An 18,373-nucleotide genomic window follows, 5' to 3' on the forward strand; every position below is an offset into this window, starting at 1 on the left:
CTCTGTTTTCCTCTCTCTGCCAAAAAAACCAAGAATTTCTCAGCTCTGTAAGAAAAATAGCCTCCAAGAGCGATGTTCAGAGCAGCCCAAGCTACCTGATGCAACCTCTTTTTCACACCTATTTTTAAATACATGTTACACATACAGAGATTTTAAAAGAGTGGTCCTCTGACATAAGCCTCAGGACAGCAGCTCTCTAAGCAATAGGATGAGATGTTGGTGTTCTTTCAAATCCAAGGGATCTTATTCCTTACTCTCAAATATTTGTACTGATTTGGCATTTTGAGCTGGAAGCTAAATAGAGCTGCCTGGGAATCAGATGGGGTCACACTGCACAGATGACAGAAAACTGCCATGACCAAGAAGCAGTAATTCTCTTACAGGAACCCATGTTTTACACAACTGGTTTACACAATTAACTGAGGACTAATTGATCCCACAGGAAACCTGTCATTCATCAGGAACTTTAACTTCCCAATTCCAGCTTCACTTCCTGTAGCTTATTTTTTCCTTCTGTTTTCTAGGAAGCTGCCTGCTTGTGGTTGTTTCTAAGGAACCTGAACAACGTGACCTTCATGTGATCCAGTGGCTTCTAAAGCTCATTCCCTACTCCTTGTGCAGGTCAGAACAACTCTTGTGTGGTTTTTATGTCCCTTAGGTGACAAACTTGCACACAGGCAAGCACCTTTCCCCATCCCTAGAGATCATCTGTCACTGTTACCTCGAGTGTTCATCACAAGATGCAGAACTAGACCAGTGGCAATGCCATCCAAACTCACACAGATCCAGCTGTCCTTCTGTCAGTTACCTTGACACACTCCGGATGCAACCCCAGCAATTTCCAGGGAAGGTGGAAAAGCTGCAGAGTAGTTAATGTTGACAGTAGTTGCTAAAAGGTCATTCAGAGACATTCATTAGTTGTTTGCTGTAGCAGACAGTCATTATTATTGGCAGCAGAAATTGGCAGGAAGCACTGTTATTGTCAGAAAGCATTAAAAGAGTGTCATTTGTCAATAGGTGCTCTTCCACAGAGCAGCAGGCTAAGAAAACTCCGTCTCTCAATTTAACTGGAAAAAATAGCATAAATACCCAGACATGTTTTTATCTGCATCTCTGATGTGGGCATGGAAGATTCTTTAGGAACTCTGCATCAGCCCACTACCCTGTCTGGGAGCAGAAAAGCAGAAAACATGCAGAAGCATTTTACCCTGAATTTCAGTTTCTGGGGTTCTGCTCTGAGTTTTTCCAAAATGAAGAATCTCTGTGACTGTCCACCTGTCAGGCTCATTTAGCACTAACTCTATTTCTAAGCACAGAGACTTGGATGTTGCTATGTAAATGAACTCAGATCTGTTTGCCCTTTATTGGCAAGGGGAAAAAAACATAGTAAGATTCAAGATCCCTTTTTTTTCCATGTATTTCAGCAAATGTAACCATAATACATTAAAGACTTGCAAGGTGGAAGTAAATTATAAATCCAAGTTGCGTCCCTCTATAATTTTGCATTATGGCAGTACAATAATGGAATTAATAAAACTTGCATTTTAATGCTGTCAAGTTACATTAAAAAGCATTATTTAGCCCTCCCCAAGCCTACACTCTAATAAATGTCAAGTCCCCAACTCTTAGGTATTTAAATATTTGCACAAGGAGTCTTTAATAATGAGAACACACACTACAGATACGTGTGCTGTTGTACTATTAAACTGAAATAAATAACCTGGGACAATTATTCCCAGTCCTAATAAAGCTGATTTGCTAATCAAATGTCAATAAAATGACTTGTTTTTAATATGGACACAATTGCACTAATAACTTAGAGTTATTAAATAAAGGCTTTCAGAAGGAACACAGAAGCACTGTTGGTTTTTTCATGGCACCCTTCATTCTCCTGCTGGCTTCCTTCACCTCAAGCACTCAGAACCCCTTTCATTCAATAAAGCAGTCAAAGGCTGGCACTTGACTTTCATTTCCATCTTTGTCCCTGTCACAGGAGAGGGGACAAGCAAGAAGATGGGAGAGATAACAGAAGAAAGGGAATAGTTTATAGCACAGCACCTTTTGTTTGTAGTTTATCTCACTGCTCACCAGCCAGGTCTCCATTTTCTATTGGATTGTCCCAACACTTTTCTCTAAGAAAGGAAATGAGCCACTTGCTGTAGCACACTTGGCCTAGCTCAGACCTTCATTTGACTGTCTGCTGGATGCATTCAGCTTTCCAGGAGAAGTTCAACAGCTGAAAGCCAGGGCAATACCATGGGACAGGTAATACAAAGCAGCTCCAGGGGAACTGGCAATAGCAGAAGTGTTGATGAAAATCTCATATCCTTGGGGCTGCTGACAGCTTTGAGTATTCATTTTGACCTTGACCGTAACTCTTGTCCTCATTCAAGAGCTTTCCTTTTTATTCTGTTCATTAACAATGAAATTGAATTTCTAAACGGAGTTACACAGTGAAAGAGGGGGACATGTTCTCACTTCAAAGATTGACATATTCTTAAGGGACTTTTCATGTACCCTGTTGGTGAGTCATCAAGGAAAAGATGGTTACTGAGTTACAAAAGCAATAAAACAGGCAATTTACTAAAACGCTACCTGAAAATATCCATGGAACAATGAGTCGGATTAGCTAACAGCAACAGATGGGTTTATGATTACAAGTTTTACGACTCTTGGATAACATAAAGCCCTTTTTTTCTCAAAAGGAAGTTGCAGCACTTAATGCATTTGCTGAGCTTAGAGTTGTCAGCCCTATAAATCACTCCAATTGCACTCCCAGAAATAAGATCCGCACTGTATGGTTAGAAATTTACAGTGTGCTAATAAATTACTTGAGAGATAATTTCTGGCTTTCAATATCTAGTCCAAAGAACACTTATTCCTACAGTCAAAGGCATTTATTGCTGATAAAAATCTTATTATTAGCACTAGTTAGTTACATTTACTAATGACCATAACTGACCTGGAGCAAGTTGTTCCTTACATATAAAATCAGTAAAAGATGATTTCTGATGATGGGTTTTGATTACACTTGCAAGATAGAATAACACAAGACAGGTAGACTGTACACTTGGCTGACAGCTTTTATAACATTTCCCTGGCTGGAAATAAAGAAATACTTCTGGTCTTACTTCAGCTTTGGGGCAAACCAAATTATTCAGTTCCTTCAAAGTAGCCAAAAATCACATTTTCTCAGTGTTTGTTTCAAGCTCTGCTGTGTTGATTCTATCACAAACCAGTATTAATGGAACGCCACAATCACACTTGCACAGAAATCAAACGCTGAGGCACTACGTCCTGGCACTGTCATACAGTAACCAAGGGCAAGTGAGTCCTTGACTGCACGAATCATCTTTGTTATTACTCTACTATTGCTATTTTCAAGACTGATATTTATTTAAGGACTAATAATTATTATTCTAATGCCACATCAAAAAACTTACTGACAACACAGTGTTTGACACAAGAGTGAACTTAAAACAAATTAGAATTAGGGCAGCATCATCTTGAGAAGTACTCCTTGAACTTGATCTTCTATTAAGGCAAAAATGGGCAGAACTCAGCTGAAGAGGTGGCAGATCAGAATTACCCAAGCACTAAATAAAAGCAAAGTAAAATAATAACCCAGCAGCCAATTCAGCAGAAATGACAGGATAACCTTTTCCAGCTGTGTGGTTTTAAGTTTCATAAAGGCAGAAGTCCCCAGACTATTTCCAGGGGAGGTGAAGGTGTGGAGACCGCAGCTGTTCCACAGACAGCTCATGGGTCACACAGTGACACTCTGCTCACCAGGCTCCTTCAGGCTGAGAAGGTCAAAGGACATAGAACAAAAAAAAAACATTAAAATGTGTGTTAATGATGTCACATTTGTCCATGAGCAACCATCATTATTCCAGAGAGGCCTCTGTGCCAAAGGATGCCCTCAGAGACACTAAGTCTTGCTAGAACAATCTCTGTTAGAACCAGGGCTCATCCTGCAGAGCTCTGCAGCATCCCCACATGCAGCTGCTCCATTTGCCCCACTGGAAGCTCTCCCTGCAGCCACATAGAAGCAGCTGCTCACTCAGCCTGCTTCCCTCCCACCTGGCCAGCATCAACTGCTCAGTTCCTGACACAGAGATCAGCCCTGCTCCATTCCTTCAGCACCAGCCTGACCAGTGCAAACAGCAACTAATTTCCTCTTTAAACTGACACTGCAAGGCTCATGCTGTGCACTATGAATACCTTTTTAGTTTTTTTGAATCTTGAAGGAGCACACACAGTAAGACATGCAAATGAAGGCTACAGAATTTTGGAGTGCCTGGCATTGGAATGATGAGCTACAAACATCTGAAAGAGTTTAACAATATTCTTTTCTTAATCTGAATTATGTTTAATGAAGTACAAAAAAAATTCAGATGGTTCTCCAACTCATCACAGTCTTACCTTACAATGCTCTGGTCTGTCTGACACACAAATCTGCAAATTAATTAGTCCTCTGAAAGAGCCATGTGGACACAAGATTTCCATCTAAATAAAGACCCCATCCAAGCTGTTTTTCCTGCTTCTGTGGCTCAAGAAACCACCTGTTTAACTGGAAACAACAGATAATTAGCCCATAACTGCAGCTGCTTGCATGTTGTCTGGTCTATTGACATATCCTTGAAACTATTATGCCCAATTAGTAGTTTGGATTGTTTCTCCCTTCTAGCAGTCAAAAGGGAACAATCTCTTGAAAAAGGTGGTCTCTCTTAGGCTTTCCACTGAATATGTCACTCAGCCACCCTTAGGCCACTGCTCTAAGGTAAAAAGCTGTGCCTTGATAAACCAGTTGCTGTTTTTCCCTGTAACTAGTAGTGTGCACTGGGCACATGCACTCCATTGTACAGACACTGCCTGCTGAGTGCACTCCATGGTTAACAACCTCAAAGCACCCCTAATTTAAATCACTCCAATATTATATGCACATTCTTCCTGAAGAAATGCAGAATACTTGTGAAATATTGCTTTTAAGAATCATGGTTTAACCTCTAAAACACCTACACACCAAAAAAAGTCTATTACAGCTTGTACAGTTTTACATTTTACTTTATGGCTACAGTAAAACAAAATGAATTATTTTGGTGCCAGATTAAATATTTTAACAGCAACATTTAAAGTAAGTATTATTTTGAATAGCACTAGAACATGAAAATGCTTAATGCCATAGAGGAGTTGCCTTTTGCACAGGGCAGATAAGCAAAGACTGCACAACACTACATTAAGCACTGAGATGTACGTGTTCCTCAGACCAGTTGTGCTTATCAGCTATACATAATTCCAATGTCTACATTCCTCCTGAAGCCATGGCTCCCTGCAGGTCTCTCCCAAGCCGTGAGGGCACACACTAAACTCAGAACCCAGGCAACGCTGCCGCCCAGGACTCGCAGTGCAGCCCGCAGGGAGGGCCGGCCAAGGAGCTGTTCCTCCCCAAGTGCTGAAGGCAAGCCCGGGGCCGGCAGAGGGCGAGATGTCTTACAGTCCATCCTGTGGGGCACTTCTTCAATGGCAATGAAGAAATCTATCGGTAGCAGACTCTCCTGCGTGTCTGGGAAGGAATTTAGCAGTTGAACTCCTTACCTGACTTTACATTTAGGGAGCAGTGTGCTATTCTCCCTGCTCTCCTCCTCCAAGTGATGTTACTGCTCATCTCTGAGGCTGAATTCTCACTGCCAGGCCAATGGCACTTTTATTGCCTAGCAGCAGCAATTCTTTGGGATCTTATGCTGTGTGACTCCTTTGCAAAAGGAGGTGTCAAGTCACCATCTGAATCCCCTGCCAAAATGGCCTTTGGAGAAAGATGATGTGCACCACCAAAGCCTCTGCAGTGACCAGCAGCTGTAGCAGCTGTGACTCTGTCCCTCTCCAGAACCAGCTTTGCCTTGCTGGTATCCGCCTTGCCTTGAGGACACGTTTCCATGCTGCTGTGGGCACAGCAGCTTCTGGCAAACACCACGACTGGGGTCTCACTCTGCTTGTTCCCTTTCAGCCCTGGTGCTCAGGCTGACTGCTTGCCCTGGTGCTGCTACTGTGATTGGCCTCAGGCTACACAGGTCTTGGCAGTGCACCTACCACCCACAGCTTGCCTAAAAAATCAGCATCCCCAAAACACTTCACAGGTCTAGGGGAAGGTTTTAGTAACGTAAAAAAAAATTCTGAGAACAAAGAAATATCCATGAATTTGTCAATGATTACAGTTAAGACAGATGGAATTTTTATTTCTAATTTTATACTACTTGACTGATATTTTACTTATTTCAGAGGGATACAGTTTCCTCAGATATTCTGTAGTCAATGCAGCATACAAATTTGGCTACCATGGCCTGTATAAAGAACATTTTTGCAGTCATGTTGTTCATCTACAGCCCAGCATTTGCAAACAAAGATCACTTAGGGAGCTTTTCTTACATGGGATGTTCATGGATTTGTGTTTGCTAACTCACTGCATTGAAAGTGAATTCTTTTATTGCAGCACATTTTTGAAAAAGCTCTTGCTGCATCAGAACCACAAAAGTTTCACAGAAGGTAAAAACCAATATAAGTCTTGACTGCCTGTAAATAAGATGGAGTGGCAGATGAGTTCCTCTCTGGCATTTCTGGCTGAAAGCAGCTCATGAAACACATGCCAGGGTAATGACACAGGAGGTAAGAAAAGGCATCGGCCCATTAGTGCAAGTACAAAAACAGCAGAAAGATAAACCAGGTTGATGTTGATATTATGTAACATCCTCCACCAATTTTAACAGATAATGTGTTTTCTGCCTTAAAAACACACACATCAAAAAAAAAAAAAAAACCACAACAAAAAACAAACAGTTGTGCCTCATTCCTGCAGCACAGAACTTGAGTTTAGAACATTCTAGTCTAAATTCCAACTCAAGAACCCTTCTTTGGTACTGGCTGCAGCAAATCTCCATGCCTCATTTTGACAATTATGCCATTAAGTGTTTGGATTCAGCACTTTTGTAGTGCATCTGCACAATTAAATACCAGTGGCTTGATGGTGGGAAACCTCTTGCTCCACTGAAGGCAGAAGCCCATCTCATTGACATGCTAGCCAGCCATCCTCTCATTCCCTACATCATCCATGAAAAGAAAAACTATTTTCATCCTATCCCAAACTGCACATGACAGCACAAATAAAGTGCTTTCAGCTTTACAGTATCCATTACAATTAATTATCCAGAAGTCCTTGGCATAAACTGCGAAAAGTCCTCGCTTTTTGAATAAATGGACTCCATCAAAATTTTACAGGCACCTGAGCTGACTGCAAATGAACACAAATGTCTGCTGGCATTTTGTTACAAACAAAGGCCTTTTCTCTAGCAAGTTGTGTGACACAGGATTTTACTGCCCTGGATTTCCAGGATAACAGAGAGCATCATGTGTTAGCAGATAAAGTTAAGCATGCGTGCTTTATCATATTTCAAGAGATAAGGCCAACAACAGGAGAAAACACTAATTTTTATGTAATCTTTTTCCCTTCATAAAGTCAGCAGAGCTATTTCACTATCAGTTTATTCAGTGTCAATTAGACTGCTCATGATGCTATCATAAATCACATAACAAATGAGAAATCTCCCAGGACCTCAGATAATACAAGAAGAGAAAGAACATCCAAGTAGACTACAGGCTAGAAATTTGCAAGTAGAAGGGACAGACACCATTACTATGTTGAACTTACCTAAGCACTGGAGTTCTGTTTAGTTCTAAGGCTACTGAGTTGACAAAAGCTCAAAACTTAGTAATGAATCCCTTTTCTCTTCAGAACTGGAACAACAGAAAAGAAAATCAGCATTTTACCATTTCAGTTCCATGTTAAATGCCATCTTTTTGACACCTCATTTCTTAAGGTTAATATTTGCCTTTCATTGTCCCTAAATAAATTCTGCCCATTATACTCACCAAAGTTACCTGGCATTTTATAGTAGAGTCAGCATTTGCTCTGTTGTGAGCTCTGCATAGTAGGTATTTTAAACTCTCTCCTTCCTCTGGGTAAAATTATTTCTGTAAAAATGGCTATTCTAGGTGTCTATTTTGGGATGAACCTATATTATAGCTGCTGCAAAAAGGTTGTCATTAAAATTGAAATGCAGAAGCACTACACTCCTCAGATTGCTTCACCCTTGTTCCACAGCACTTACATTTGTATTGATTTTATAATGAATGCACACGAGATGAGGAAAGCGCTGACTTTCCTTGCTCTGCCATGTCCACTGCTGCTTTCCTTGTCCAAGTGAGGTGCAGCATCTCACTGAACTATTAAAAAAGACAGACTAACAATAGGGGAATGATTTTCTCTTACAGCAAAACCATTACAGAGCTTCCCTCCCGAGGCACTAGGTGTTAACTAGCTTAGTGCATTAAAAAAAAACAAAAAAAAGACTGACACCTGTGATTTAGTGCTTTCTAGAACGCACAGCTTGGAAAAAAGGCAGTTTGGAATGCCAGTAAAACACTGACTGAAGCACCACTGGCAAGCATCTCCCATCCCATCACCCTCAGCACACAGAGATCCTATGGGCTGCATTGTGTAAGGGTCTCCCAGTGAGGACGGCAACGAGTTAGGCTGAAGTAAGGTACTAAAACACTGCCAAAGATTGGAGAAGTTATCCTAGGACATCAGGCCCATTTTCTTACCTGTGAGACCTCTTGAAGACGTCATTTAGAGATAGTACCTAAACCATTAGCTGGCACTAGCAAGATGGAGATGGCAGTTCAGTATCAGTGTAAGCACAGATCAGAATGCCAAAGGAGAGCAATGCTGAACTCACACTTCAACACTGACCTTAAACAAATAAACCCTGTCAATAAGATACTTCCCCAAAGGCAAAAGCACAAGGCAAATTATCATAATGGTCTTGTTTCTTGACAATTAGTTCACCTAATGTGTTTAATACTACTAGAAACAGCATTTGCTACAAGACATTTAACACCAGGTGACAGACACAACGTCAAAGCTTCTTCCCAGGCACTCTGCTTCAGAGGCAGTTCGCTGTTTGCTTAGCAGCCACTTCAGCACACACTGCAGGCTGACAAGGGACAGCACCTTCACGATGAAATGTGTTTTTTCAGGTAAAAACACCTGAAATATCACACTTCAGCTCTTGAAATGTTTATTTGTACAGAGCATTAAATGAGAAGACACTTGGGCAGCTGTGCACGCTATGCAAGAAAAAGAAAATCAGTATTACCTGAAAATACACTGTTATGTTAGAAGGAGGTAAGAATAAAACAAAAAAAACACCACATTTTGTGCTTGACATATGATCAGTTATCCATTTTCCATGAAGAGTAGGTCTGTTCTGAGAGACTGCAGAGGTCAAAGATTTCCTGATTTAACAATATTTACTTAATCCAGGTCCCAAAACGGTTTACAGACACTACTGTACAAAATCACAACCAACAAAGCCAGGCCACAACATCATGTATGCCAAAGGCACACGTCTAGGGCTTTTTATAACTAGAACTCTGCTTCATATTAAACCAAGTGGGAAGTCTGAACCTACCCATGGACACAGCAGGTTGTTTCTAAGGAAGTGACTGTAGCTTTTTTTCTGCCCCCAGTTCAGAAATATTCTAAAACTTTGTGGGGAAGAAGAAATAGAAATAGAAGAAGTGTAGCTGCACAAAGTCTGCATTGATAAATGAAGAAGTTTCATACTCCTGTTGCCCATTCAAGTACCTCACTGTTATCAGCTACAGATTACATCTCTTTACAAATATACCTGTGGCTGAGTTTTGAATTAAGCACCTTGGATATAGATAGAGTGGGGTCAAAACATACTTGGTGCCCTATTATTTTATCTATCTCTCCACCTGGGTATTTAATACCTCCAGCACATGACTTGAGATGGCAAAGACAAGGCTAATTGGACTCCACAAAAGGCAGAGAAGAGAAAACATTATAGTCTTCTGAAAATAACTCTCAAAGGCTTTTCATGTCCAAGAGGCTTTCCTCCTTTTCAGGAGAATCACTCCCCTGCCAGCTTTCTCACAAGAACAGGCCAGTTTAGATGTGACAAAAGCACAGCAAGCAGTAACAGAGGCTGCTCCCCCATCCCAGTGTTCCACACCAGGGGCTGGTCCCTGGCCAGAGCCCCAGGCTGGGACACAGGAAGCCTCATTAGAGAGGGCACTGAAATGCTGTGTAATGGCCTTGGAACAGGATCCACAGCTGAGAGCGAGCTGCAACTACAAGACACCCTGAATGGGCTGCAAAACCTATGACAACAACTGCTGCAGTGGTTTTCATTTTGGTTAGGTACCACCTCTCTATTGCAATCAGGAACAAGCAGGCCCAATGGTACCTAATGCTGGGATTCCCTGCTCAAAATTTAATGGCTCTCCAGTAAATATTACATTATTTCCTCGGCACTACTGTGACAGCAAAGGAGCTTACATCTAAGCTTAGACTTCCTGAGAACTTGTCTAAAGTGCTGCTGAAAGTACTTCTTCAACTGCAGTTACACAGAGAAGGAAAGAGAACAGACCATTACAAGCTTCCCCAGGTTCCAAACTAAGCAGATTTCACAACTAAACTACTGTTCAAGCCTTCTTTTACCTGAAAAGAGCTTCCAAGAGAGCTTATTTCATAGATAAAAATGGTTGCAGTAAAAGTGATTAAAATGTATTACATTATTTTCAACCCAAAGTTATCTCTGCTTCAGGCAAGGTATTTATACCTTTCATCAGGATTAACTGTTTTTCCCAAGTATTTTTTAAACATATGTCACTCCATTTTAATTCAATCCATTACACCTGTAAGTCTATTTTGGAAAGATTTCTGGGGATTTATTTCACAATAGATGAGCTTAATGTGTATTTCAGTGGGAGACAGGATGGGTGCTTGGAGAGATATGGAGAGATGATCCATGTATTAGTCTCCTAACAGAAAAATTTAGTATTAAAAGACAGAGAGAGAGAGACAGGAAATGCACACAATGGCTGGTATTTAAAGCTTGTTTCAATCCATCTTCTCTTTCACAGCTGACAAAATATGCTGAAGCCACTGATAACATGTCCTTTGGGAGCACATATTATTAGTGGCTATTAACACACACACTGACTGGTGTGTTTGTCAGCTGATAAACACAGTGGTGCAGTGACATCCAGAAAGCAATTTCTGCATTGCTTTCCTGAATTTGAACAAAAGGCTCCAATCTGTTGCACACAGACCAGCAGGCACTTCTCTATTTACGCTCTGTTAGCTGCTGAGGGAAGCTCCTGTATCAAAACCACAAGTCTTGAACTTGAGGCAAATTCTGCATTTTGATTACATACTGATGAAGCCTGTTAGAGAAATTCCACGCTTTTCAGGTCATTCCTAAAAAGGGTGGAATTCTGCTCTTATAACCAACATAACATTCTTCTTGTTTTCCTTGTATCAAAAGGTACAGCTGCATTACATTTCCTTGTGCCACAACATCTGCATGTCGATTCCATTTTGAAATGTTTCAGTATTTGTTCAGCACCTTCCTACACACTGAATGATTTTTCCCCCTAAAGCAAAAAAAAAAAGCCCCAAACTAATCTTCTCTCAAGCACAAATGGAACGTCTGATACTGAAAAAACAGCCAGCCTAGTACTTCTCAGCTACATTTCTAAACAACCAACAGACGCAACGCCTTTCCCTCCAAGTCCTCTGAAGTAAATTGATTTGGTTTGGTGAGCACTACCCAGCTGCCTCGGTGTCATCTGGAATAAGTAGATACATCCTCGGCTTTGTAAGATCCATGCTCACAAATTGCTGTGCATCATACCTGCCTCAACGTTTCCCTGAGCAGCTCAATGAGATCCTTGTTGACTTCAATCTCACCAGGTGGAAACCTGAGCCTGCTGTTGGAAGCTCCTGGCACTCGTTCAATGTTTACTTGGCACACGGTACACTTAATATTTCAGTTGAGGAATGACTGCTGCTGTGTTTTGCACAACATTCTCAGACAGCTTAAAAGGACAGGGGCTAAACACAGCCCTTGTGCTTATTCTGTTGTTTTGGGGTACAGTTACCCACCTCCCTGCCATACATTTCTGCTTTATGCAGCAGCATTTGTTTCTATTTGCATGACACATCAAACACACTAAAAGCTCTTTGCCATGTGTTATCAATGTTTCCCAGATTGTGTCCTGCTCCCCCACTGACAAGTTGGACAAAGCAATTGTTGTTGGACAGCAAATTAACAAAACTAACAAAATTGCTTCAAATTTTTGCAGATTGATTATATTCTGCTTTTCCTTAAGGGACAACTTACACACGAAGAACATGAAAAAATATTTATCCCCTCAAGAAAAACTCAAGCTACTCAGCAAGTTACAAAAAACAAAACACTGTCTGTTGATGGTTTTTGAATCCTTGCACTCAGAAAACAAACCCTCTTGCCTTGCTTCTGGGGTGAAGGGTTTAGATAAGATTCAAATACAGACATGAGGCTTAAGTTAAAAAAAGAAGACGCTTACTGACAATGGACAGCTAAAGAACACTACCTCCACCAATAACAAGGCTGTGAAGGACTTTTTCTGAAGGAATGAGAGTTACATTTAGGTCATTGCTGCAGGGACAGTACCTCAGTAACTCACAGCAGATGCCATTCTGTTACTCACCCCATTATCCAGCTTTCAGACAGACTCACAGATGGATTCACCACACCACACTACAGGCTGCACTCCCCATGGAAGAAGTAGCACATCCAGTGTAGTAGCACACTACACAGAAAGAAGTGATGAAGGTAACATGAACTATCATCAAACTCCTGGTATTTGCTAGTAAGCTGCTTTCATTTCACATAACAGGGATAGTCTATTTTTCAATACTAAGTACAGGTGAAAAGCAATAACCTCTCTCCAAAACCCTGCTAGAAACTGTTCTATTAGACATTGAATACTCCATCAAAACTCACTTAATAGGTGACACCAATTGTATTTTTTGACTATGTTTTCTGATCTTCATCTTAATATCTGTGTATTTCCACACAAGACTCCTTCCAATAGATTTAACTTCTTGATTTTCCTCCATCTTTTGAAGTTGTATATGTTACCTTTAAAACCATGATTTTCTTACAAATCCCAGGAAAGAAAATGCAAACATTGCTGACTTTGGATTAGTCTCAGCTTGATCCAATACTTGATGAAGTTTAACAGTGTTTCCTACAGCATTTTGGAATTGTACACCCTTGCTTTCAAAATCACCTTCTCTAGTTCAAACATGCTACAAAGCAACTTCTTAAAGCAGTAAAACAGATCCTTTTAACCTGGCCAAACACAAGAAGAAATTTTCTAATTTTAGTAATGCAAAGCCCTAAGTATTTTTTTAAAAAAATCACGTCAAATTCTCCAGTCCCAAGCTTGAGTTTCTTACTCCAGTAATAAAGTCAGCTGTATCTCTAAGCCATGTTACCAATGTATTCTCGAGGTTAAAGCTGAAAACAGTCACACAATGCAAGCACCAAGAGCTGTACTTTGTCAGTAACCTTTTCACTGATAGCAGAAATAAGAAAAGTGACACCATGGTACTTGTTGCATTAATAAGACTGGCAATAAGATACAGTTGGGATTAGCATTTGAGAAGCTAAGGCTTGTGGACCAAAATGCCTGCTGAAAGCTGTGCCTGACCAATGGCTTCTTAACAGAGGTTCTTAAAATAATGAGAACCAAATCTGACATTTAAAGAAAAGAACAAGAACATTTGTCTACTTCATTATGTTGAGCCTGAAAGCATTTCAGTTCTCTAGTTGCCTTGCATTATGGTATTAAATAAGCAGCATTAGAACAGGAAAATACTAGGTATTATACTTCAATAATTCCACATTATATAAAACACCCTTCACACTATGTCAGAAGCCAACTAATGCCTTCCCTTAGTTTACAATCGTGCTGCTTTCACTTGCTGATAAATACATATACCTGGGGGCTGTTTGCTTTCTTTTGTTTGTTTTAATTTGTCCGTTGACTTTATGCCTCAGGATAACCACAGAGTGACAGCACCTGTTGCTACTGTAGATTTCCCAACACTTCACTAGAACACCACCTGAGCCTGCCTCACTAATGACACCAGTCATGTCAGAGAGAAACCAGAGATGTCATCATCAGGATGGCTGAGACCTCAGTTACTTCTCTTCTTACCTCGGGAGAAAAATCCTGCTGGAATTGCTCCTGCAATATTCCTTACCCTGAACAGTGATGGAGCAATTTGACTCTACTGTGCTTTTACACAAAAATCACTAATACCAAAAAGCTACATGCAGTAAGAGACAGGGTGCTCTCTTTTCTAAACATTTTGGGAAGCAAATCCTTTGCGAGAGACTCAGAGCACGTATAAAGTGGGACTATCTGAACATGCTGATATGTAAGGGAGATGGAAGGCAGTGTTGTAAACATCAAATGTAGGATGTTAATACAAAAAATATTAACCAGTTCTGCATAAAACACAAAAACTGGCATCACTTTTTCTCTTCAGTTTGGTCACCGCTGTTGCAAATACACTTATACTGGAAATCAAAGCAGCAGAACCCAAGTACAATTTGTTTCCTATAAAAAGTACATACCTTCCTCAAATAAGAAACATTTTCCAAATTAGAATATTATGAAGAGGAAACTGGAACAAAAACAGACTGTTATCCTACTTGGTAAGGTAGCACAAGGGGTGGGGGGAAAATGACAAAATTGCAGGCATTAATATTTTTTTTTCTCAAAGCAAAACCACCTAGATTTTACCAACAAGATGCTCTAAACATATTTCTTAACTGAAATCCTCATCTGGGTTAACAAAACCTCCCATAGGCTGAAATATAAAAAGTTGCAAAGCAAGGACTTCGCAGAGTCATTTCCCTGCAGGACAAACTGGCTGCTTTGATTCCACCATCTGGCCGAATCATATTCCACCTCCTGAAGCTGTTGCACAGCTAGTAAAATAGATGGTATAAATACTAAAAAAGGACTATTTTCTGTGCCATTAGCATGATGATCATTTCCTCAATGCCAGTTTCCATAAGCACATGGAATAACTCTGATGTTTAACAGCTCCTTGTTACATAAAGCTGCACCCTGGTTTGGAATGCCTTGCCAAGAGGGCCACAATTGCTCATTAATTCCTTACCGCACCTAAACACTGAAGGTTCTCAGACCTCAAGGAACACAACAAACCCCAATTAAATTATCTTCAAAGGTCGCTGTATTTTGGGAAAGAAACACCAATATGACAGCAAGAAATTAAATCACCTATTGGTCAAAAAATGAGCTTCCCTCCAAAACTACACTTTCTCATTAAATCAATACAAACAACAAACCCCAAACTTGCACTGTTGAGCATCAGTGACACACATGCACTATTTTTCATTAAGCAAAACCAGGTTTACTACAGAAATGGATCTCCAGGATTTAATGGAGAAGTAAACTTTTCTTAAGTAATTGCAAAAGATCTGAGGAACTCGGGCTTATCTGTTAATTATTCATGTTTCTGTTTTCATTTCCAGCTACTCTGGAGCTGCTGATGCTGGCACTCTCTACCAGGTTTAAGCATCCTTTCAGCTCTACTCTGCCAAATTAAACTGTCACTTTCTATTAAAAAATCTATAGCAGGAGGTTTTTAATCTTCTGATTTATACTTTGTAATAGCAAGTCAAAGTTTAAATTAGGACTGTATCAGGCTTTATTATGAAATAAAGCCTAAGCAGTGCAGTGACAACCCCAGTGAGGAAAAACCTCCTGCTTGCATTCAAGTGCACAGCAGAGCTGTTTTAGTTTCTGTCTTTTGGAAGGTTTTATTTTACACAGCTCCAGTCAATCTCACACTCTTATTTAAAACAGCAGTGCCTTAGATTCAATCAGGACACATCTGAAAGAAGATGCCACTTGCCATCAAGTGTCTGAACTGTCCCTGACTTGATTGACCTGCCACACCCCCGGCCTCTCTACCTTTCAGGTGTATTAAGCAGGCAAGGCACAATTCAGCTTAATTAACATTTCCTTTGGTGAGCTACTCCTCCTGAAACTTTCTTAAGGAGCTACAGACTCCACCATTCACTGTGTTTAACATTAAACCAAACCAACTTTTGTAGTTCAACAGATATTACTCACCCCTTTTTTTATGCATTCCTTAAAAATTGAGTACAGTAATAATCCTATTTATTTCCCTTTAACACGACCTATTCTTGACCTATTTTTCCTCCTAAGCACTTCTACTCTATCTTCTCTAGTGCTATCACTCCTGTATTTTCTAGCACTTCACAGCTGAAGAAAACTTCATTATAACATGTGTTACAGACAGGGAGAAGGTGACCTCAGTGTGGGAGAAACAGAACTTATTAGGGTTACTATCAAACAATTGCTCATAAAATGATGATTTACCATAATTACCGGCACTCTCTCCAGTATGTCATGTCTCATGACCTTTGAGATAATTTTAAAAGAAGTTGAAATTGCCTGTACGCATAATTTTGTTATGACATCTTTACCTAGTCACACAAAACCTTACTCCCATTCTCCTTTTATCCCAGGGATCTCTAGCTCACCCCTACTAGTGACATGACCCCCTTGTCTGGCTCAGCACACTCTGCTGGGCTGGATTTCACTGGAGCCCAGAGCTACAGCTGGGGCTCAGCCAGAAGTGACTCCCTCTTGCACAGACTGAGCAAGAGAAGAGACTGGTGAGAAGAAAGCAGAAGCTGACCATGATACCCTCAGCACCCAAAGCTGCAAGGTCACGAGAGGATAATTCATCTTGGGAAGAGGACTCATTTAGGCAATGATTCCTAGGAAGGATTATATTGCCAATCATTCTATCAGCGTTCAAGGGATTGAATACTTGGATAAATTAGAGTTTAGAACTGGAAGTATTTTAACTCTTGAATAGTTGTCTAACATCCAAATTTAATTGACTTGAAACTGTTTAGAAGTTGTCTAAAATCTACTCAGTAATGATATGTAATGACATTTTTCATGTCTGTAGAATTTTTAAGACAGAGACAAAGAGCCCAGGTCTCTTCACTTCCCCAGCTGGATCTCATGCACACTAAGGAGTTCTCAGAACATGATGCTGTGATGTAGTCACCTTCATGTTCCCCTCTCCCACATCTAGGGTGTCCAAGAGCTCCTAAAGGAGGCAGTACTAACAGGCTCCTTCTGCTGAATAACAATGAAACTTTTCCCATTGTATTATTGTACACCATCTGAAAACTCAAACATCCCCTCTAAGTGACAAGGCAACCACAGCACAACTCAACTGCTGCTTCCTGTGCTTGGTTTACAGCTGATGGCTTGTGCTGCCCCACAGCTGCTTTTGGTACCCATTCTTTGCACTCAAAGCCTGATCCTCCACAGTGTGACACTGCTACTTTACTCAGAAAAAAGCCAAGTTGCATTTCAAAGCTCCATAACTCAGATTTCATGGGGTTTCATCTCAAAACTCCATTCCAAGTAGTTACACAGATCAACTACACTGTGTGAAGCATCCCTTCTTTGGTTTCAAACCCAGGACCTGCTGCCTCATTTGAGGCCCTCCAGCTACCACATCCCTGAGTTCATCATTTCTTCAATCCTTCTGCCCACTTGGCTTTCCACCCAATTCTTGCATTTCCAGACTCAAGAGATAGCAAGCAGCTGTTCCTCCCATGGAAGCCATTCCACTACTCTGATTGTCATCTCTACAAGATCTTATACCTCTTTTAACAAACTTTGATGATTTCCTCCCTCCCACCACATAAAAAACCAGAATAACCTCCTTTCTGGGATGACCACAGCTGCCAGTTAGAGGTTTAAAAAGCAACTAAGTCTAGAACTGACCATAAGGAGACAGGAGTGAAAAGCTGGTTCTCATCACCGTTGCCACAAACAGTGTCTGACAATGGCATCACTGACCCTCCTCTCCCCCTCCCTACTCATGCCTAATTCATTTGGCTTACATGAAAATGTGAAACACCCAATTATGTAATAAAAATTAAACTGATTGAGAGCATCAGACATTAAATACTGTGATAAGTATTTCCCGCATGGGAGTTGCACAAATGGGGCAGAAAGTCGCCGTATGAACTACACATTATTAACTTTAATTATTCAACAATTAAAGGAATGTTTTTCTCACAAGGCTTCAAGAACTCCCTTCTTCTATACAGCCATTTTTCAACTAAGAGGCAGTTAGAGATACCGCTTTTTACACAGCATGCCCCATTGGTTAAATTCAAAAAGTTTCTACTCACATGTGAGCAAGTTAGATTTTAATCACCCCTCACATCTTGTATAAGGAGTCTATAAATTCAATAACACTCACTGAAGCTGTTTAGAAATTTTTTGCTATTACAAGCAGCAGAGAATAAACAACCAGTACTGTAATTCAGACAACTCCTAAGCCCAAACTCCACTAATA

At 40.5% G+C, this 18,373-nt stretch overlaps 1 long non-coding RNA gene across 1 annotated transcript in view; it reads right to left on the bottom strand.

Annotated features, from left to right (window-relative positions):
* LOC143693798 (uncharacterized) overlaps positions 1 to 4,541 on the bottom strand; it is a 70,365-nt gene extending 65,824 nt beyond the window's left edge. The window contains exon 1 of the long non-coding RNA XR_013181752.1: positions 4,426 to 4,541. This is a non-coding gene — a long non-coding RNA (uncharacterized LOC143693798). The remainder of the gene's footprint in view (positions 1 to 4,425) is intronic.
* Between the last annotated feature and the right edge of the window lie 13,832 nt (positions 4,542 to 18,373).

Source organism: Agelaius phoeniceus, chromosome 4, assembly GCF_051311805.1.
Source record: "Agelaius phoeniceus isolate bAgePho1 chromosome 4, bAgePho1.hap1, whole genome shotgun sequence".
In the NCBI taxonomy this organism is placed as follows: Eukaryota; Metazoa; Chordata; class Aves; order Passeriformes; family Icteridae; genus Agelaius; species Agelaius phoeniceus.